This window comes from Chelonia mydas, chromosome 5 (assembly GCF_015237465.2).
Source record: "Chelonia mydas isolate rCheMyd1 chromosome 5, rCheMyd1.pri.v2, whole genome shotgun sequence".
Lineage (NCBI taxonomy): Eukaryota > Metazoa > Chordata > Testudines > Cheloniidae > Chelonia > Chelonia mydas.
Window position 1 is genome coordinate 47,372,580 of NC_051245.2, and position 23,966 is coordinate 47,396,545.

Genomic DNA, 23,966 nt, shown 5'->3' on the forward strand with positions numbered 1-23,966 from the left:
ACAAGTACTCCTTTTCTTTTTTCAAGGAGTGGAGTCTTTCTGCTAGTAATAGAATTAGCTCCAGCTTTCTGCTGCAGTTGAATTTAGCCTTTATTAAAGGCAGTCACTGTTTTTTGTCTTACTAATTTGACTGGGGACGCATAATAGTTGCAACTCCAAAGACAACAATTTCAACATTTATATAAAATCATGACTGGTGTAGAGAAAGTAAATAAGGAAATGGTTATTTACTCGTTTTCATAATACACGAACTAGGGGTCATCAATGAAATTAATAGGCAGCAGGTTTAAAACAAATAAAAGGAAGTATTTCTTCACACAACGCACAGTCAACCTGTGGAACTCCTTGCCAGAGGATGTTGTGAAGGCCAAGACCATAACAGGGTTCAAAAAAGAACTAGATAAATTCATGGAGGATAGGTCCATCAATGGCTATTAGCCAGGATGGGCAGGGATGGTGTCCCTAGCCTCTGTTTGCCAGAAGCTGGGAATGAGCAACAGGGGATGGATCACTTGATGATTCCCTGTTCTGTTCATTCCCTCTGGGGAACCTGGCACTGGCCCCTGTCGGAAGACAGGATACTGGGCTAGATGAACCTTTGGTCTGACCCACTAGGGCCATTCTTATGTTATGTTATGTTCTTAACATTGTTTCTCCAGAAGCATATTGTTATACCAAAGAATATACAGAAATATCAGTACAGCTGAAGGCTAAATCTACACTGTGAGCTGGGGGTGTGATTCCCCTGCCTGTGTACACATACTCATGCTAGCTCTCATCATTGTAGCCCAAGTATACATAGCAGGGTAGCCCTGGTAGCATAGGTAGCAGGGGCAGGGGCAGGGCTCAGTGGTGCTAAATACATATCCACCAGTTTCGGGGGGATTGTACTTGGCCTGGCTAAACCAGGCCTCCACTGGTACTGCCTATGCTACTGCGACTACACTGCTATTTATACTAGCCCTAGCTCCATGAGAGGCATGGAGACTCATGAGTAGGGGAATCACATCCTTGCTTGTAGTGTAGACATAACAGTCTAATGTTGCATTGGCTACTGAATGTCTAGCAAATGAGATTCAAGGTCTTACTGTTAATATTAGAAGCCTGAAATGAAGATCCAATCTTCTCAAGGGACAACATCCCATTATGGTGGTAGAGATTGGCAGGGTTGGAGCATCTGACGGTTCTACCGTGTAATCTCAAAGGACACGAGCCCATGATGCAATTTAATCTAATCTATCATTTATAAAGTTGGCATCAGTTTTGTATTTAAATACTAAACAAAATTATGACAACATGTGGGAGTCCAGAATAGGGCGTACTTTTTCTCTCTTCCCCAGATTCTGGGCATGTGAGAACTATATGCTCAGGGAGAGTGAGGAACTGAGACACAGAGGCACAGATCCAAAATGATGTTTAGGCACCTAATTCCCATTGATTTCTATGGAATTTAGGAGCCTTAAATACCTTTAAGGATCTGGGCCAAAGAATTCAAGGGGCTCATCCTAGGTTATGCAGCTAGTCAGCATCAGGCGTGTGACTCCAAAGGCCACAATTCCTTTAAAGTCCTCTTTTCCTCCCTTTGGACTTGCTCTTCAGCATTTTGAAAGGCAGTTGCCTGTTGGGATAGCCATCATGAATGTCTACCTCCTTCCAAGAGTTTTCTCTCAAGCTAAATTATATGAACTATCTCTACATTCTCAATGCACACTCTAGCTCAACAACATGTGTTTTAAATGTGGTGTCACAGGGTGCGTGGTCCCTTTAAGAGGGAATGGGACAGTCCCCTTTTGAGTAGGTGGCTGCCTCTCAATGGGGCTGATTTTGCCTGATTGAGTACATGTGGGGCTATCAGTAACAGCTGGGGAAGGGCTGGGATGGCATTATATAAAGTGAAGGGCAGACAGAAAAGGGGCCTTTCTCAACTGGTCTACCTTGGGGTTAGAGAGGTAGAACCTCAGTGGTAGTTAGGTGGCATTGCCAGAATCTCCTGGAGTAGATACAAGCCCAGGTGGGTTATACTCTGTCTGGAACTAAGATTTAACCTCAGGATGGGGAAGATGGCTTAATTTCTTCATTTGTCAGGCAACATTGGGCAGGGCAGAATCTGGTGGTCCTCCATCAGAAGTGGGAGTGGCATGAAACTTAAAATGGGTCTGGCTGAACAGACAGCATAAGAAATCATATGGGATCGTCATAGCTGTTCCTTGGGGACTTTGTTAAGGCTATGGTTTGGGGTGGGACTAGAGCCTCCACAGGGATTTTTCCAGTGACGTGTGAGACCTGCAGGGACATGTCCCTGCTGCTAGGGGTGTTGGGAGGCCTCACCCCCTTACATACGGTGACTGAACAGTCTGGCCATGGCTAAATGGGGGCTAGCAGTGGTTCAGCTGCACCTATTGTCGGCAAGAGATAATTTAGCTAGCAAAGACTAGTTTGGAGGTAGCCATTGCAGGGTGTTACTCTGTGGTGTGCAAGGGGTGCTGCGCAGGCTCTTCATTTACTCCCCTGTGCCCAGTGGAAAATCTGGGGAAGAGGGTCTATAATTTTTCAGCCGTTGTAGGTCAACAGAAGGTGAAGAGGAATCAGGGTTTCATGAAACTGAGTCGACAGAAGTCTGTTAACACCAGGTGAAAAATTGCACATTCTTTTTAAAAAGAAAAGCAATAATAGTGGGTGGGGGAGGAGAGAGGAAATGTTGTCTGCTTCCCTTAAGAGAAAGTGTTGGGATAATGAAATCAAGTGCACTTCTCAAATAGCGTTTGCTCAGTGCCTCCTATATTATGCTAAACATGCAGTCAAGTGAGTTGTGCAAACTAACTCCACCATGACCTGTTGTGGTGTCAGCTGACCATCACTGGACTGAAGTGGGCTTTTTAGACCAATCATGGGCTTCTAATCAGCGAGTTGTTCAGCTATTTTCTATGGAAAAAGTTCTTCAATGGACAATTGGACAGATAAACTATTCTCATTTTTAGGCAGAAAAATATTTTTATAAATTTATCAATTATCCTGTCTCTTTGCTGTTAAAGATCTGTTAAATTAGCATGAAAGTAATCACAATATAGTGGGTTTCAAGTTCATTCCTAGTGGTGCGCACACTCTTCCTAACTTATAGTTGCTCTAAATATTACAATGTTTCTTTGTCTTTGAGAACAGAATTCCTGATATAGCTTTTCTCACAAGGCACAAACATGTAATAACTTTGCAGCCAGGTGACAGCTATTGGTTATGAAAGTACATGGCATGGCCATAACTGAGTAATCAGTTATTTGGCTGTTTTTCATCTTTTTAAACTAGATCAAATAATATTTGAGGAAAAAATTGTCAGCAAACCTGGGAATACCTGTTGAGTTCAGTGTGGTTATCAGTTAATCTACATGCATGGGATGATACGAAAGAAATCTATTTACCATATAATGCAATACAGTGAATGTTGTTTCTTCTCACTAAAACCGATATAACACCACTGTAACTTTATTGAAGTGAATCCTTAGTGCCAATTTAAACACACAGATGAGTAAAAGGAGAAGCAGCCCAATGGAGCATCCTTCACTCAATATGAATATTGCTTTCTAGGTACAAAAATGAATAATCTAGAACTTTCTGCAGTCTGACAGCTTTAAAAGGACAACGTGGTACAGAGAGAGTGAGAAGAAAGCATAGGGTTAAAAAGGTAGAGGTTTGTAGGAATAGGCACTTGCACTAGCTAGTGGGACACACTTCAGCAACACTATTTAACAGGAATGGAAATGTGCTTGATGTTTAGTGTTGGTTGTAAGCTAAAAGTGAATAACACATGGCAAGATCTGGCAGTATGGAGATGGGATCCTCCAAACCCATAACTATTTCACATTTGGGGACAATGTATACCTTCAAATCAGCAGCACTGCTATGGGTACCCGCGTGGCCCCACAGTATGCCAACATTTTTATGGCTGACTTAGAACAACGCTTCGTCAGCTCTCGTCCCCTAATGCCCCTACTCTACTTGCGCTACATTGATGACATCTTCATCATCTGAACCCATGGAAAAGAAGCCCTTGAGGAATTCCACCGTGATTTCAACAATTTCCATCCCATCATCAACCTCAGCGTGGACCAGTCCACACAAGAGATCCACTTCCTGGACACTACGGTGCTAACAAGCCATGGTCACATAAACACCACCCTATACCGGAAACCTACTGACCGGTATGCCTACCTACATGCCTTCAGCTTTCATCCAGACCACACCACACGATCCATTGTCTACAGCCAAGCTCTACGATACAACCACATTTGCTCCAACCCCTCAGATAGAGACAGACACCTACAAGATCTCTATCAAGCGTTCTTACAACTACAATACCCACCTGCTAAAGTGAAGAAACAGATTGACAGAGCCAGAAGAGTACCCAGAAGTTACCTACTACAGGACAGGCCCAACAAAGAAAATAACAGAATGCCACTAGCCATCACCTTCAGCCCCCAACTAAAATCTCTCCAAAGCACCATCAAGGATCTACAACCTATCCTGAAGGACGACACATCACTCTCACAGATCTTGGGAGACAGGCCAGTCCTTGCTTACAGACAGCCCCCGAACCTGAAGCAAATACTCACCAGCAACCACACACCACACAACAGAACCACTAACCCAGGAACCTATCCTTGCAACAAAGCCCGTTGCCAACTGTGTCCACATATCTATTCAGGAGACACCATCATAGGGCCTAATCACATCAGCCACACTATCAGAGGCTCGTTCACCTGCACATCTACAAATGTGATATATGCCATCATGTGCCAGCAATGCCCCTCTGCCATGTACATTGGTCAAACTGGACAGTCTCTACGTAAAAGAATAAATGGACACAAATCAGATGTCAAGAATTATAACATTCAAAAACCAGTCGGAGAACACTTCAATCTCTCTGGTCACTCGATTACAGACCTAAAAGTGGCAATTCTTCAACAAAAAAACAGACTCCAAGGAGAGACTACTGAATTGGAATTAATTTGCAAACTGGATACGATTAAGTTAGGCTTGAATAAAGACTGGGAGTGGATGGGTCATTACACAAAGTAAAACTATTTCCCCATGTTTATTCCCTGCCCCCCCCCATCCCCCACTGTTCCTCAGAGGTTCCTGTGAACTGCTGGAAATGGCCCACCTTGATTATCACTAGTTTTTCTCCCCTGCCCCCCGCTCTCCTGCTGGTTATAGCTCACCTTACCTGATCACTCTGGTTACAGTGTGTATGGTAACACCCATTTTTCATGTTCTCTATGTATATAAATCTCCCCACTGTATTTTCCACTGAATGCATCCAATGAAGTGAGCTGTAGCTCACGCAAGCTTATGCTCAAATAAATTTGTTTGTCTCTAAGTTGCCACAAGTCCTCCTCTTCTTTTTGCGGATACAGACTAACACGGCTGCTACTCTGAAACCTGTAGCTGAAGGGGTTCTTGAATCATGAGGGTCCCCATTATTTTGAGACAGTCCCAAAATTAACTTGGCACTATGGGTTCTGTCTGAATGCACTGACGATGCATTGATATCTGCAGAGCAAAGGTCATTAATGTCTTCACTTGCTCTCTCTGGGAAAAGACCTGGTTGCTAGGCCTCTTTACCCACCGTGTTGCTAAGACAGCAGATCTATGGGTACTTTACTTTGCAGCTATGGCAGGGAAGAGGGTGAGGAGGAGAGAAGTAGCAGGGTGAATGAGCATAGGGATAGTGACAGGATTTGGGTGGGGGAGGATTGAATAAGTAGATGAGGGCCTCCCAAAATAATTGCCCTGGGTGTTCAAATTCTGAAGCCATCCCTGTAGAGGAAGGAAGGTCTAACCAGATAGACAGGACTGTCCAAGTGAAAGAGAATATACCCGAAGTGCAGGTATTACAAGAGAGGAGGCCACCATTGCAGGGCTGGAGTGAGCTATCAGAGAAGTATGATATAGCAACAAGGTGGAACAAGCCAAAGGGGCTTTTGAAAACCAGGTGGGTAGTTGTGCATTGGATTCAGGAATGGATGTAGAGCCAGTGAAGGCTACAATGTGATGCAATCTGACTTTATTTTGTGGAGCACCTATTATACAAAGTGTGGCCCCAAATGCTTTTTTGCCGTTGAATGAAAACAGGAAAAAAATCAGAGGGGAGAGAGCAGTTAAGAAGTACAGGCAAGGGAGGAAAGATGTCTCTAGATGAGAAATGAAAACACCTGAAGGCTGGATCAAGAGGGGAGATACAGGGATGCTGTTCCAGAGGGCAGGAGCTGCAGAGGAGAATGCTCTTAGGCCGGTAATGGCTAGATCGTGTGGAGGGACAGAGAGAAGGCTATAAGAATGAAGAGAAGGAGGAGGGGAGTAGAGAAAAAGAATGTCCATGGAAGCTATAGGTTAGTAAAATGTGGAAGGGCCTGATCCAAGTCATTGACTTCAGTAGACTTTGGATTGCACACTATATTGCACGCTACACTATCAATCTTTGCTGTCATAATATAAAAGGTATGGACACATGCATTCATCTGAGTCCTTTCTGGAACGTATTTCCAGCCAAGCTCTTGACTATCCTTACTATTACTGTGCAGAGGGGGAATAGTAGTCAAGCCAAATTCTCCCCTCTGATAAATGTATAGTGCTTTTAATGCTTAAAGCATACTGCAAGCTCTGGGGTGAAGACTTTGGTAACTTCACTCCTGTGGCACAATGGAATGCTCTACTAAAAGGGTAGAGCTCACCTGTGCAGGAAGCAGAGGTTTCTCAAGAGCCAGATTGAGACTGTGAAATGAAATTCCACAGGAATTAAGAACCACCACAAACAGCCCCACCACCTACTCCAAGTGCCAGGTGTATTTCTTTGACTGAGCCTCTTCTAACACAGTCATAGCAACATGGCTAGAGAGAGGGAGACCTATATAATGAGTCCTAACAGGCAGCTATATACTGGTATAACCTTCCATTATACCAGTATAACTTTGCTGTGTAGATAAGGCCTTAGGGACTTGCGTAAGGTTATTCAGGCAGATTATGGCAGAGGAGGGAACTGAACCCAACTCTCCTTAGCCCTAGTCTAGCACCCTAACCACTAGGCCATCCATCCTGTGTGGAAAGTTTGTGAGACTACTCACAGTAATTTAAATTAAGCATGTGAATAATTCTTTACACGCTCATGGCCTTGTGTTGAAATACTCCAGCCATCTGACTGAATTGTGTGAGCACTTTCTCTTTGATGAGTTTGACAGTCATGAAGCTGTGCTAATATGCTTTAGCAGCAATCAGTTCTCTCCCCCCGACACAATATGTTCTCCCATATGCTAATCAGTGTTCTGTACGGTGTGTTCCTAAACATTCTGAATATGATAAGACTTTCAAATTGAGTTAATAAAGGAATGCCCTTTCTTTCAGTGCCCAGCTAGTGTACACTATCCCTGGCCACTGAGTACAAGAGAATGAGGACACTTATGCATTAGCTGTAAATCCACACAAACTGTGGCATGTGGATCACTTATGCCCAGTTATGTTTGTGAAGCAGCTGTGAAATATGCAGACTGACTCAACTGTACAAAAGGGGGAAAGCCTTTCAAAACGCATGCATGAGCCATTTCTAATAAAGTGAGACCTTTGTTTTTAATTAGAGTCCAGCAAATAATTTCAGGCTCATGTTGTCTATTTTTGGTGGCACTTCCAAATCTCCTCTTTTCTCTTTAAAATTTTCCTTCATAAGAAAGGCTTAGGAAACAGTCTTCAACTATTCAAATGAGCATGCTAACAGTGAGGATGAGATTTAGAAAATCCCTTTAATTACTGGAACCGGATTTAATTGCAAATACCAGTTAACACCCCTTTTAAATTAGGCCTTAATTAAAGATGGTGAGGTGCTGTTTAAGTACTGTGAAAGACCTTAATTTCCATCAGCTCCCAGTTCCACTGGAAACTGGCTTTGGGGAGCTGGCGGTAAGGGCTCATTCTGAAATCTGCATATCTATTTATTTCACTTGGTTGAATTGGAAAGTCAGGTGAAAGGGGATTTACCTACTGTAAGGTCTCATGTAATTAAAAAACATCACATCTGATTCCTTTAAAGTGAGCTGTAGCTCACGAAAGCTCATACTCAAATTGGTTAGTCTCTAAGGTGCCACAAGTACTCCTTTTCTTTTTGTGGGATTACTATCCTGTCCTGCAGATTTGTGGTATGTCTCTAAACTCAACCATATATAAGCTCTACGTCTCTGTCACTACATTGCTCTTTCCTCTTGTGTGCTGATCATCGTTCCTGGGTATATACAATCATGGAGTTTTTCCCTCTTCTTGTGCAATCTGCTTTAAATTCTGTTTGCTTGCTTGAAGCTCAGCAAGTTGTCTTTGCCTGAGTATATAAGGAATTCACAACTCATTAACAGTTTGTGTTAAAATTTCTAGTGGGAATATGTTTTCCTTTGGGAGGTGCAAATTAGACAAAACTTTGATGTAAACTAAAGAAATGTTGTTTAGTTAAAGGGATTATTGTAGGATTTTGCCTGGCTTGCAGTGCATGAGTAACCCCTCCACAATACTCTGGAAAAACTCAAAACCAGTATTAAAATACCTTCATTTTAAACATTAGTGCAAGCTCCTTATCAGTATCACTTAGCTTTGTTAAAGTTGATCACTTCCAAGTGTGAGACTGTTGTTAAAGGTGGGTTTCACCAGCTATCACTATTCAAAGAATTATTTAAAACTCATCCCACTGGGGGATGGGTCAGCATCAAAATGCTCCAGAGCCCCAGTCACTACCAAAATGTTCCTAAGAAACAGGGTGATCCAGCACACGTGATGCTCATTATCATAAGTAATTACCCAACACTGACTGCCTGGGGTTGGCTCTGGGAAGGAAAATAGCTTTATTGCATTAGCTATGGGGAAGGCGGAAGTGGAGGAACATGATGCATCATGTGGCTCTTTCTGTAGGGGAATGTTCTCCCAGAGCAGTCCATTGATGGAAGTAGGTTCTAGCCCTGGTCCATTGTTAATGAAGGGTACGTTTTTAGATGAAATTTGAAAAGAATTAGTGGGTAGATAGTGCTGCTTTGGATAACAGGAGCTGAAAAGAAGGCTGTACACTAACCGTGGCTACATCATGTGGAGGGGGAGAAAGCACAACTGTCCTGTGAGTGGAGGGGAGCCAAGATCCAGGGAAGGTGTCAACTTGTAGCTAATGGGAAGACTAGTAATATGCTATGATGCGGCACACAGCATGACCTTTGCTATTGTGCTAATTGATGGTGACTAAAATGCTAGAGAGTTCATTTTCTCTTTGCTCCTTTCTGTATTATATCCAACTCTAATTGCCTAACAGAAGGAAACTCCCCCTATTGGCAGGTTGTTCCATAATTGTCCTTAACATGATTAATTTAACCTTCCTCTGAAACCACTGATTGTGGTCTCTGTCATATGGAATAGATGACTAGATAAGCAACTGGTGGCAAGGCAATTCTCTCATTAGTATTGTCATGGAAGAAGTGACTAACAAGTTTAATCAATATGAAAAGAACATACATCCTTTACTGTATGGTGGTGGCACTCCACTAAGACAGTTATATTGGTAATATTTAAAAGATTCATTGGGCCTGATTCTCCCCTGCTTTAGACCTTGAGTAGTCCACTTAGACCTGTAGAAAGAGCATGTAAAACACTACCAGATCAGAACGGTAACATGTTATACCCACTCTGCACTTGCTATTGAAGGGGCAAGGCAGTGGTGAATCAACTTCAGTGTATGTTCATGGCTAGCTTCAGACTGCAGGTGAGATAACGAGGACAGTAGGATTGTCAGCTATCTTTGTATATGACGTGTCAAAGGCACAACAGTCTCCTACATCAGGTGCTAGTGATGTATTCTGGAGTCTTTAGATAACTCCACTGGTTATTAAATGCTCATTCATATGGGACTACCACCACTGCTCTGTTGTCTGCTTTTTGTTTTCCCTTTTGGAGGGCATAGCAGGATGCTCCCCTCCCTTCTCCAGGGCTGGAGGGAAAGCATGACAAAGAATAATATTATGAAGCCTCTGATTTGGCAGTCAACAGGACTGCTGCAATATGGTGCATAACACTGACTTAGTTTCAGAGACCTCTCCAACGGTTCTTGACATCTTCGCTTTTCACTCCAGGCCTGGTACCTTAACTGTCAATATGAACTTTGCCACTGACTTCAAAGGAAGCAGGACCAGGCTCTCACTGGAGGAAGAAGGAAAGAGAGACTGTCTGCAACTGTTGCTGTTCAGTGATATCACTGGTTTTCTTGGGTAAATCAATTGTGGGGAACTGGATGGCTTATGGTAAAGGGTACCGATTCCTGGCTTGCAGTGACTGAAAGCTGTTGCTATCTGTGAACTGGCCTATATCAAAAGAGTTGCTGGTCTCAGTCCTGTTCTCAATGGACTAGTGGTGTCGATATCCCAGAATCCAACAACCCAATGGCAATAATTCTCAGTCTCCACAGAAAGGCCTAGAGTTATGGGCATGGAGACTGCATTACCTTCTGACTCCGAAAGGGAATCGGGATGGGCACACCAGGACAGGATGCTGGTGTAGCCACTGCCTCGGCTGGGCCTGGATACAGAGGGGATGCCTGTCTCCAGTGCCGTGAACCGGGCATCATTTGGGAGCACTCAACTTCATATAAAAAAAGCAAGGTTGTTGTTGCTGTCTCTGTCTCATCAGCATATTGGCTCCCAATGGTTTCCAAACAGACTTCATAACAATAGCCCTAGAATGTGGCTTTGCTTTCAGGGCTGCTAGCGATATGAAATGTGGGCCTTCAAAGCAGCCCTGCACACCCAACATCTAGTTCTTTCCTTCTTTTCCTTTGTCTGAAGGATTGGTTACTACTGCTATCACTGCAGACTGTTGTGCTGTAGCAAAAGGGAACCTTATACAATGTACTCAATCAGCAGCGATAGGGCCAAGGTTCTGGGAGGGCCCAAGGAGCAAAGCACAACGCATTTCTTCAAGCTCTTATATATACAAAAATATTAATTATACTATTTGCATTTGAGAAATTTGGCCCTGTTCCAGCAGTCAGCAGGCTGGCTACATAAGCTATTAGTCTTTCATCTGCATAATGTGCTTTTGGCCCGAAGCAAAACTAGCTCTACAGTAATGTCAAAAGAACCACAACTGAAACGAACATGCTCTTCTGATGTCATTGCTCCAAAACTTTAATTTGTGTGTGAAATATTCAAATTCCTGATGAAAATCAGGGTAACTTCTTCAGACAGCAGGATCTGGTTTTTTTGTTCGCAAAAGACAATTCGGTTAAGGCACAAAGGCTCTGATACTCTTGATTTATACTGGTGGAAGCAAGAAGAAACTCCACTGACTGCAAAGTAATTAAACCACTGGGTGGAGAATCTGGTTTATAATGTGTTTATATGACCATAGCAGCATTTTGATGCTGATTAATACTGCTAAACACTAGCAGTCTGCTGCGGCCATAGACTGATTTTCTAGGATTTCGGAGGGTACTTTGAACACCACAATAATCAAAAATGAACTTCCATCATAGCCAGTCTTTTAAAGGGATGCTTGGTAACATTTATACCAGCTCCTTTTCTTTCTTTTTTTTTAAATTGCCTTCTGAAAACCCACTTTTCTGTCTTGCTCAAATATTCATTAAAACTCTTCTTTTTTTTTTTTTTTAAATGGCAGAGTTTAACATTTCACTTCCTATCTTACTTCCATCCTGTCAAATACAATTTCAGATAACTAGAGCCACTTGTCTTTCATGATCAAAGTGATGCAGATTCTTGTGTTCTTAAGACTTCTGGGCACCATGTCAAAAAATCAGCTGTGTCATGAGTGAAATAGGTAATTCACCTTGCTGCCCTGCGTTTTTCCAAGGAAGGAGTAACTGAGCAGATCTTTGGGAGCCCGTTTTCGAGATGTGATAAGAAATACAAGGGCAAACGAAAGCAGAGACTGCCTTTTTTTTAACATTTCAACCAGGAAACAAAACAACACAGATTCACAGATATTATGACCAGAGGGGACCATATGATCTTCCTGTTCTGATCTGCTGCCATAGAATATACACCATAGAACTTGTGGCACCTTAGAGACAAACAAATTTATTTGAGCATAAGCTTTCATGAGCTACAGCTCACTTCATCGGATGCATCTGATGCATCTGACTAACACGGATGCTACTCTGAAACACCATAGAACGTCACCCAGTGATTCCTACAGTGGAAGGAAATATTTTTTCTCCCTGTAACGTAAGTGGTCACTACATGTGATCCTTGCCTTGTAACTTTGTTTTAAATTTTAAATGAAAATCACATGAAATGCAGAGTAAATTTACCAGTTGTCTTCCTGATTTCATATGCTTTGAGGTCAGTGACCTGCAAACTCCTTTATGATCCCAGTGTTGTGGGGAGAACCCTGGGGCTGAAGTCATGGTGACCTCAGAGCCTCAAGAAAATCTACAGGTCAATAACCTTTTATTTCTGACCTTTAACTGGCTCTAGTCGGCCATGAAGACCTAAATGCCTGCTCTTTCAGATTCCTGGGAAGCTTCAAGCCTCTTGAATCTAATTCTCTCTGAGTCTTGCTCTTCCATATTCAGGTCACTGATATTGTAACAGCAACTCTCTCATGTGTGAGAGGGGGAAGCTTTGGGCCATCAAGTATAATGCAGCTAGTAGTATATAACAATGCAGTCAAGTAACTGAATAACTGCATCTTCCTTACCACTGGAGTCCCTATCCGCTCCTCACCTGACTGCTGCTTTCGAAGGAGAAAGCTAGTGATGAGTAGGATTATCATTTCCCTCACCTGGACAGGCTAAAGAGTCCATCTTTCACAGGGGCCCTTTTCCCGCTAGTCTTGTTCTCCATAATGAAACCCACTGCTTTCAGTTCTGTTCCTCCCCCGCCCCGCAATGGCCCGGCTTTCCCCTAAGGATGTATTCTAATGGCCTGTCTTTAGTGCAGTTTTAAGTATGATTTCTCATATTTTTCTGGTTTCAGAGTAACAGCCGTGTTAGTCTGTATTCGCAAAAAGAAAAGGAGTACTTGTGGCACCTTAGAGACTAACCAATTTATTTGAGCATGAGCTTTCGTGAGCTACAGCTCACTTCATCGGATGCATATTTTTCTGTCTCCTTCCATCCTGCAGAATCCCAAAGCACTTCATAACCTATGGGCCTGATCTTGTTCCCTGTTTGAAGCCAATCACCGAACGCATGCTGACTTCAAGGGAAGCAAGATCAAGCTCTAATTCCACTCCACACCATTGACGTGCAACCACTTTGAGGAAAATGTACCATCAAAAACAACAAGATGAGCTGGAAGTTTTTTTGGCCAAGAACACCAAGGCAAATCACTACTCTTAAGAAAAGTGGCTTGGGAAAAGACAGGATCTTGATTTTGAAGGTGTCCTAAAAAGACCCCCATCTAGTCAACTGGATTTAGCTGGCATTCACTACCTTGGAAGGCTGATGGTCTGAGTCAGGCTTGATGAGATTTCTCTCACCTATGTGTAGATAATGAATGGGGTAACAGAAGTTTTCACAACAGAATTAGCTCTTGTGTTCTGCTTCTTTCACTCAAAGTACATTGGAGGTAATAATAGCTCTAATGGGAGAACAGGCTCCTGTCTTCCACGTAACACAGGGACAAACTCTGAGGTCCTTACTTGGTTTTATTCTGCCCTTACTCAGGCAAACTCTCAGAACTTGGCCAACAATTGGTCAGAGTAATCACATCATGAAACCATACTGAAATGGCAGCACCCATTTACATAGCTGGTTCCTATTGGAGTACAAAGGATAAGCAAATTGTTCTAGAACGAAAGCCCTTGTTAGGTGGTTTGAAAGTCATTGTTCCTTTTCCATACGAGAGCAGGCCTTTCCCTAAAATCAAGGTTAGTTATGCTGTCTTTTTCTATCACTTCTAAACTTTCAAATGCTTTTTCTCAAGTTTCGGCTCTCATCTCTTAATGGTTCCAGGAGTGATTATTTTCCTTTCTCCTCCAACGGCATAAAGGGAAGTTAGGGACTCTTACTACATAAGCTGGAGTAGTCTTTCCCTCTATCTTTTTTAGTTTAAGCGGAAAGCAGATATATCTGTTTATTTTAATTTCTTAAAAAGAAAAGGAGTACTAGTGGCACCTTAGAGACTAACCAATTTATTTGAGCATAAGCTTTTGTGAGCTACAGCTCACTAACAGGGCTGCTACTCTGAAACCTTTCATTTCTTAGGGGATCAATAGAATGTTCGTAGTTTCAAGATGGCGTGTGCTGAACTCTGGCAATCCCTGATTGGGATAATGGTTGCTAGGCCTGCCCCATGCTTGGATGGTGGTGGGTGTGTGGGGAAAAGTAGCATAAAGCCACCTTTGCCTCTCCCTTTAGGTACACTGAGCACTGTTCTGGCCCACTGAGGATTGAATCTACTTTTAGTGTGTTCTGAGGACTGGAGTACTCTGGGAACAAATGTTGAAGCAAGCCTCTGTGCTGTGGATCTGCACAGGCATCAAAAACTGACTCAGTCTGGATGAAAACATGTACGGTATTTACTACTTACAAACTCATTTTAGTCTCATTTGAGTTTTCTGTAGCTAATAAAGAGGGCTGTATATTACTTCTGGCCTGCTCTGATGGGTCCGCAGATAGAGCCTGAGCCAAAGCCCACTGAAGTCAATCGGAATCTTTCCATAGATCAGGCTCATAGAACGTTATGTTGCTATGTAAGAATCCCTGGTTTTAATCTTGGGAACTTGCACGGCTCAATTCATTGAGACTTTATTGACATGACGAGCAATAAAAGTGCATTGCCAACATGTAAAGAAAAAGGCAGACCATTCAGGGACCTCTTGGAGGTTCTGACCTGTGGGGGTCACACGCTGTCTAAGGTTTAATTCCCCATGTCTATTTTGTCAGCAATGTCCATTCCTGATCCAGTAGCAGGTTGCTACATGTCACAAGGCCATTTCTGCTATCTCTCCTCTTTCTCCCTCTGTCAGGCTCAGTTTTCCTCATTCCACATTGATGCTAGTAGTACAACTTCCGAGGAGACTCTCGTCTCCTTTGGTGCAAGGTGTGTGCTGCAATGCAGCGATGGCACGCATTATATGTGTATAGAGAACTTGAAGCAGCACCTAAAAGTAATGGATTCTGTGGGGGGGAACCTCCAATGACCTCTCCTTAAACTCTCCAAAATCCCTTCCACTAGTTTAAGTGTTGAGAGCCACATGTAATTAAGCCCTGGAACAGCCTTCCAAGGGAGGCTGTGGAATCCCTGTCACTGAAATTTAAAGAACAGGTTGGGCAAACACCCTGTTAGGGATGGTCAGGTTTACTTGATGCTGCCTCAGCACAGGAGGCTGGACTTGATGACTTCTCGAGGTCCCTTCCAGCCCTACACGACTATTATTCTATGTAGCCCGCACTTTGCCAGTGGGCTTCACAGCTATTTGCTGACAGCAGAGGAATGTTGAGATTCAAGAATCCTGGGTTCTATTACAGGTTCTGTGGGGAGCATACTCCAGTGGTTCCAGGCTGGCCCTCCATGTTGTCTTCGTCCCAGTCTTCCCCAATTATATGTACATATAAGAAATAGTAAGGAGTCCAACAGGTCTGTTGTATATAGGCTAAGCCATGTTGATATATTTTCTTCAGATGGTAAAAAATGCATCCACTGAGTCTGACAGGAAATACATTTGTAATTTAAAGTTTTGGAATGAAGGAACTACATTAACTAATATCCTTGTCACGGCGTTATGATATGGAAACCATAAGATCTGCTTGTGTGTGTCTCATCTTGGTCAGTGTCTTTCGTGGTACATTTTATATACTTGAAGTACGTTACCAGATTTTAAGAAAAACTTTATCCTCTCTTCCCCTGAACAGCAGTTTTGTTTAATATTTGTTTTGCTAATTTGCACCAATCATAGAATAGGATATCAGGGTTGGAAGGGATCTCAGGAGGTCATCTAGTCTAACCCCCTGCTCAAAGCAGGACCAATCCCCAATTTTTGCCCCATATCCCTAAATGGCCCCCTCAAGGATTGAACTCACAACCCTGGTTTAGCAGGCCAAAGCTCAAACCACTGAATCTCTTGTTGTTTTTGCCCTGCAAGTTGGTTGCAGGGCAAAACTGAAAAGTGACACATTGCTAATCCAGCATAGTGATTTGACTTGGATCGCTATGTCTTTAAATTCTAGCTGGCTTGATAATTGCATCTAGCCACACGTTAGCAGTGGACCTGCATCTAGTTAATGATTTATAGTTCCCAAATGTAAATTTTTCCGATAAATTTCTTGATAACACAAAAGATAAATGTTACCTGGTGAGGTAAACCAAAAATGTCCATATCATGTTTCAGCTCTCCCTCAGCCCTCCTTACTGATCAAACATACCATTTATGCAGGAGACTTTGCCTTAGCTTCAGAAATGGAATTCACAAATTTAACTAAAGCACAACAGGCTAGCTATCCTTGGGAAAATATCAGCTTGATACAGAAAACCACTTGAGAAATACAGTCTCAGAAAGATAGCTCATCTGTTACTATTATGAGGGATCTTGCATATGAAGTAGTGTACAAATGAGTAGGAGTACATGGCATATAATTGTGGGGGTGGTGAAGGAGGGGAAGTTAACATGCAGATTTATGGAACTGGGTGCCCTGCTTTTTGGGTTTGGTGACTAAAACTTCCAGTTTTCTAAATAAACTGGTGAATAGGGTTGGCTGGAAAACAAGAATTCCATTTTGGAAAAAAAAGTCAAGGAATTTGGTTTTGTTCAGCAAGACCTTTTGGAATTCCTCATGGGGGGAGAGAGACCCACCCCAGAATAGCCAATAACCCAGTGGTGAGGGAATTCATCTGGGATATGGAAGGCCAAGGTTCAAGTCCCTTTGTGCTTGGCCTTATTGTGAGGGCTATTCTGATCAGTGTCTGTCTGTTTGTCAAATTCCTGACTATCTCCATTGAAATGCCTTCCCTTTCGCACAGGTTTTGAGATCTCAAAACCAGCCAAGTGGATTTTTATGAATAAACTTAACTATTTACCTATTGCTCTGAAAATTAAGCATCACAAATTTTAGCCCCAAAGGGTAAATTTTCAAGGAAAATAAGTTGAGTGCCTGAAAACAGGGGTTTATTATAAAATATTTTTGCTGCCATAGCAATAGCTTTTCTAGTGCAAACCATAAGATCACCAAAAATACTGATGATATTTTTTGCAAAACCACATATATCAAAAACACCTTCATCCCCTTCACACTCCCTCCCTCTATGACTTAATAATGAATTTATTTTCAATTGCAAAGGTCTTATTTTGTCACTAGGTATGGAATGCAGGAAGCACAATGCTTAATCATTCAGTCTGTGCTTCCACTGCAAATTCTTCAAACCAGTAACAATTTCCCATTATGTCATTCTTACTAAGATAGATGTGGTTGAGTGATAAGCCTGGGGGAGGGAAGCAAAGCTGAAAATGAACTATGCTAAATGCATAACAAAGCCTATAGGCCTTGTCTCTTATAATGTCTCTGATTTATAATTGGGGATTTTATACATTCGATCCTATATCTGTAAGACATGAGGAATGAAAGAAATGACATTTTCATTTCTTTCTTACACTGTTGACTTATGTGTTTTTAAGTGGGTTCTGTTGCACAATGAAACAAGTTTTCCTTGACAGATTGCTCTGCCACTGTATTTGATTTCCATTTCCCACTGAATAGTGCCAAGTGAAATCTGTTATGCTTTAAGCTGTAATATGACTTTCCCCACCACCACCACCGTCATATCAATCATCCCACATCTCTTAACTAGATGCCTGAAAACATAATGAGTACAAAGGACATTTTTCCGTCAGACACATGGACCAAACACTGGACAAAATAGCCTTTAGCCCTTCATGATAAACAACCAAGTGAGACACATAGGATGCTCTTAAATGGTGATAAGCAGGGTTTTCCTGGAGAAACTGGTTTTCTTCTTTGTATATAACTGACAAATGGTCTGTGTTGCTGTTAAAGACATTTTTTAGGTATCTAGTCACACTTACTGTATTGAAAACAAAACCATCCAGTTCAGAGAATGATAAATTAGTGTTTGGAGGAACTTGTCATACAGATTACCAGATGGTCTCTCTCTCTCTCTCTCTCTTTGAACTTGTTCCCTTTAAGGTTAAAAGACAAATTCAGGTTTGGCTGTGTATGGCTCTTCGTTTCCTGTTAGAGAGCTACCTTGTAGCAGGAATAAATCAGCATTCTGGAGAATCCTGACCTGGCATCTTATAAGGGAGAAATCCTTTACCTCCCCAGATATTGTCCAAAATCAAAAGTGAGTGCTCAGTCCTCCAAGGCACCAATAGCACTCAAATCCTGTCCAGCTTGACATTTTGAAATGGACAGAGGGATCTCTGTGTACTAAACATACAGTACAGATGCTCACTTCCCTTAAGTATGTGAAGGGGAGAAAGACCTGATGGCGGCATGGAAGGGAGTAATGGTCAGCTGTAGGGAATGGCAGAGGGTCAGTCAAAGGCAGCAGGGCTAAGGGGGACATATTAGCATGGGGGAGGTGGACCCTGTAATCAGTGCAGTTCACCCAGCTGTTCCTACGGATGCTCCAGGATCCATACAGATTGCTCTGTTGGCCGTATAGAATGCCGTGATCCATGCTGTTCACAGGCTGAGCTCCCTTCCTTCTCTGCAAGGCCACAAAGGAAACCCCACCACAGAATAGTCTTTCCTTCCTCCGAGTTTGTTCCTTTGGGAGAGGAACATCTGGCTTTGCTAGTATGCATACAGCAATACCGAGTAAGGACATGGGAGAGACAGCTTTCTTCCTGTCTAGAGCCAATGTTCCAGTGAACATGGAAGGTCCAGGGAACAGAAAAATGAAGGAGCTTCTGAAAGTGCAGCACCCCTGCTCTAGCTGTGTTTTCTCTCTGGTCTTCTCCAGTCAGAATGCACTTCGCATTCTTCAGCTAATGATTTTTAGTCCAACTGTCAAGGATTGCTGACAAATCAGTTCACAAGTCTTTTATGAGCTGAGGCAAAACGTTAAAGACTTTGGCCTGGTCTACACTACAGGGTTAGGTTGACCTAAGCTGCCTTGCGTCGACCTAGCTGTGGTCGTGTCTTCACTTAAATTTGACAGAAATGACTCTTTGTGCCGATTTAGTAACACCACCTCACTGAGCAGTGGCGGATTAAAGATTTTGCAGCCCCCAGGCCCTGAAATAATTGCCGCCCCGCCCCCACCCCAGTTTGCCTCCTCCTCCGCCTCCTCCCCTGTGCACGCCGCCGGGTCCTGCTTCTCCCCGCTCCTTGCCAGTGCTTGTGCATGAAACAGCTTCGCAAAGGAAGGGGGAAAGGGGGGTAACACGGCACGCGCAGGAGAGGGGGCGGGGCCGCGGTGAGGATTTGAGGAAGGGGACGAATAGGGGTGAGAAGGGGGGAGTTGGGGGTGGACGGCGCGAACCGGCACCGGGGGAAGCAGCCTCTGGCTGCTATTATACATTTGCCGCCCCAGCAAATTTACCACCCTAGGCCTAGGGCTTGTCGGCCTAGGCGGTTAATACACCGCTGTCCCTGAGCGGTGGAGAGTCACGGTCAACGTGATTAGCTCGACGCAGTATCAGTGTAGACGCTGCATTGCTGACATTGACTGTTACTGGCTTTCAGGAGCTGTCCCATAATGCCCCACGCTAACAGTACAATTGGTACAAGTGCTCCTGGTGAGGACTGCCCACACAAAGCCAAGTGTGCACACACACAAGTGATTTAATAACTGTCGTGGCTCTATGCTGATGTAAGTTAGGTTGACAGAATTTTGTAGTGTAGACATGGCTTTGGTTACTCGTTTACAATAATTGTATTACAGATCTTTACTTTTCTTGTGTTAGTGTGTGTTTAAACCAGCCTGAATGGCTGAAGGAGAAGGAGGCTCAAGAAGTTTAAAATGTTTTGCCTTCCCCTCTTCTCCCCCCCCCCCCCATCTTTCTAAGGAATGTTTAGAATTTTTGTTTCATGGAAATACTGAAAATCTGTTGCCTGTGATCTGGGGTCTTTAAAAATATTTCCTAACAGCTATCAGCTGTAACTACACTTCTCTTTTGCTATGCATTCAAGTGCCAAATTATTTTTAATACGTATCTTACCATCCAACCCCTTTATATTTAGTACAATAATTAGTTATTTCTGGGCACTGGCTAGATACAAGCGTATATTCTCTGGCTCTTTTGATCCTCCCTTGGATTTGTCACCTCCCTGCCCACACAGTGGGAGGTTGTTTCCCTAATGTTTTCTTTACCCCCCTGCTGATTGCTTTCCTGAAACTTGCCTGGGAAGACTCACACTATCTAGATTGTCAACCAGAATTCAGGAAACATGATTAAAAAACGCCAGTGCTTTTCTCTCTTGGGATGATCTGGTGAACATCTATTGCTATCATGAAACCCTATCCCATTCTTCCTTCCTTCCTATGATACTGTATTGGAGACAAACAGATCTCAAAAGATTCATGCATCAATCCATATTAACTTTTTATTTCTACAGTGTAGAAACCTTTAGGTTTCTATGTATTCTACTCTGGCATTTATATTGCACTCAGCATCACAGTGCTCTCTGAGCACCTTCTAACTTCAAAGATTTGACACAGGAATGTCCTCCACCCCTGTGGCAATGGGATTTCTTTTTAATTATAGGAAGGCCCAGTCACAAGTACATATTACTCTGAGCTCCTAACATGAAATCATTTCCTGTCTTTGGCTTGTCTTTTTCCCATAGTCTCACTTAGCTTTGGGCCAAATTAAAGCCTGGTAAAACCTAAACTGTGTAGGGTTTTAAATAATGGGTTCAATCCTGGCTTCACTGAAATTCATGCGAGTTACATCACTGACTTCAGTGAAGCCAAGTTTCACCCTATATGTTTAATCCTGTTTATCGTATTTATCAGTGATGGCAAAACTAACTCAGTGATGACTGGGGATATTGTGTGTTCATTCTGCTTTGCTTTGCTTTCCCCTAAATGTAGTTATGATACCTGACTGTTCCATAGATACCAATGGTTATGTTCTTATGTGCTGTTTCACCACCAGTCAAGCAGGACAAATTCATTTTCAGTCAATCCTAGAAAAGTGAAAGCTACATGGAAACAGCTGAAAGACTCTATTTGTGACTGGGATAGGCAAACTGATGTAGTTACACTGGCTCAACACCCTTGTGCAGACACTTACGTGAGTATGTCTGATATTGATGAGAGGATGTCCACAACTGAGCTGATTTAGAAACTGGCTTAGTCAAATTGGTGCAACTTCTTTCTTAACTTGCAAGTAGGTGGGGAAAAGTCTGCCATATGCATGCTGAAGTAGGTATCCTAATTTGAAAGTATATAATCATGGTAATGTGTCTAGTTCTGTGCAAGGCACAGCCAAATACAGGCCTTAGCTTCCACTCTACAAGCTGGCCATAAGAAAGGAGCAGCACTATGCAGTGGGGGATCCAAACAAGAATATTTGATGAAGAACACGGAATAGTTAGTTATTTGACTGTCCTGGGTTAGTATTTGTTGGTTTTATGGAAAAACTGAGTCTTTTAGAAAGAGTCTGGTTAAGGAGAGAGTAGGGACCTGCTGTCCTGAGGCTGATGGTGCATTCCATGCAGAGGATGGACCGTGGACAAAGGCTTGAAGATAGGGGGCCGGCCCAAGTATGTGAAATGAATGTCCGGAGATAGTAAGGACCATGACAAACCTCACCACCTTCTGGTCTAAGTGCAAGGCATATTTCTTTGCTCTTACCTTATCGAACAAACACCCAGCAATGCGCGTGTAGATATTTGTATAAATAAATCTCCAGACCAAACATTCTAGCACAGGTGCTTCTCCCCCAGCGGAGCGGATGAGAGAACAAGCATGTGACAGATGTTAGTCATGCTCTTTAAAGCCCTACTGGAAGGTGCTCAGATACTGTGGTAATGAGTGTGCTTTAAGAACCTCTATAGAGTGGAAAAATGAACTGAAGAAGAGTACACTGAGGCTGGCATCACTGTGGACTGAGGGACCATTGACAAAGCCTGGCTCAGAACAAGGGCCCCCTTGTGCATGGTGCTGTACAAACATGAACAAAGAGATAATTGCTGCCTTGAAGAGTATAGTGAGAAACAAGATCCAGCGTTGGCGGGGGTGAGGGATTGTTCAGGGCCCTGAAGTACGGAAGTGTAAGTAGACCTTTGCTGCGGCTGTATCTTCAACAAATATAAACCTTTCCTGAAAAATGAACTCACTTAACATAGCTTTCTGAGCGTTCACTAGGGAATGTTCGAGGTGTGGGCTCACTTGCTTTCGGGCCTATTGGGCAATAGCCTCTCTGTTTACTCATAGTTTGGCAGGTAAAATTTTCTCATGGGTACCTGAGCTATTTTTAGATGATCTAGCTGGCTCATTTCTAAAGGCTCATTAATGAGTCAGGAATGCTCATCCTAAGATTGTGTATTTGTTGTTCCCTGCTCCAGGAAGCAAAACTGTCAGGGATCAAACAAAAGATATGAGACTTACTGAAAAATGGTACGTTTCCCTGCATTGTTTTCAACAGGGGTTTACAGGAAAGAGGCACTCTCTCCCTCCCAAGCAAGGGGAAGACTTTATAGATAGTCACCATGGAAACCAGTTCATTCGGACTGAGCTGTCAATAAAATATTCAATATTCCCTTTGGAATGTGCCTGAAGATTGTACTTTGCCCCAGAAATGGATTGACAAATGTTCGGAAGAGTCCTAGCTTTTTAAAAATTTCTTATCTCACTTTGGCTACTCCAGCACACATTTGTCTCTGGGATGGTGAGTGCTCCCTTCTTACTTTCACTGTAAACATGGGTCTTGAATTAAACCTCGTCTCAAAACTTGGGAGGTGTTTTAGTGCTGAATCCAACCCCGCTATTTTCAATCCATCTCAGCTGACGAGTCTTCAATTTTGTTGCAATGAACAATCCCCCAAGACAGGAAATGTCAATCTGCCGCAGGCTAAAGGTGGAGTGTGTGAGGAGGAAATCCTTCCTATTCCGGTTCGGATGCATGCCCAACAGAACTCACTGCTTGCCAGGATACCTCCAAACTTTTTCCTGTATTGCTAGGGTCTGATCCAGTTCTCAATCAAGTGGATGGCAGAACTCCCACTGAGTTGAATGGGAGCTAGCTCAAGCCCCTAAAGCCCAGGCAACAGCACTGCTAAGAAATAACGGAATTTGAAGAGGACAATAAGCAGGAATCATTGTCTTTTTCCATTCACAAAGAGCACCACCCTCCTTTCAGATAGTGACCTTCATTTTTTCTCAGGTGACAAACACAAGAGAGTATAAAACAGAGGCCTTTGTTCTCCTGTCACTCCAGTGTAAACCAGCAGTAACTCTGTTGTAGTCAATGGAGCTACACTGGTGTCAGCTGAGAGGACAATCGGAACATAAGAAGTGCTCTGACCCAGTATGGTCAAGGTCCATCGAGCCCCTGTATCCTGTCTTCTGACAGTGGCCAATGCCAGGTGCCCCAGAAGGACTCTAGGTCTCCGTGTGTGTGTATCTTCCACAGAAGGCTATAGCTGAACACATAATGGCAGCTACCTTTGCAGCAGAGTAGGGGCCCTTCTCTCCATGTGAAGTAACGGCACATAGGCTACAAGGCATAGCAGATACAGCACAAGCTGCATACTTTAAAAGAATGCATAAAGTGCGGGAGTAAGGATCAGCCTGAATTTTCACTCACTATTCAAAACAAATATTTTTTTGAGCTTTGGAAAAAATGGTGACTAATTCCCCCCCACCTCCACGTTTTTAATTCTTGCTTTTTCAGCTAGAGTTGGAAACAGGAGAGTCAGGTTATGACAAGGAGATTGTTTTGAGTCTATCCAACTCAAGTGGAAGCAGAAAGCACTGTGATACTTGGGAGACAGCCTGTTCTCCCAAGACTTCCTGCGGCTTAGAACAGATCGA

The 23,966-nt window shown here is 43.0% G+C and overlaps 1 long non-coding RNA gene across 1 annotated transcript in view; it reads left to right on the plus strand.

Moving 5' to 3' along the window:
- The first annotated feature begins 1,934 nt into the window (after nucleotides 1-1,934).
- LOC122465875 overlaps nucleotides 1,935-23,966 on the plus strand; it is a 53,942-nt gene continuing 31,910 nt past the window's right edge. The window contains exon 1 of the long non-coding RNA XR_006290998.1: nucleotides 1,935-2,011. This is a non-coding gene — a long non-coding RNA (uncharacterized LOC122465875). The remainder of the gene's footprint in view (nucleotides 2,012-23,966) is intronic.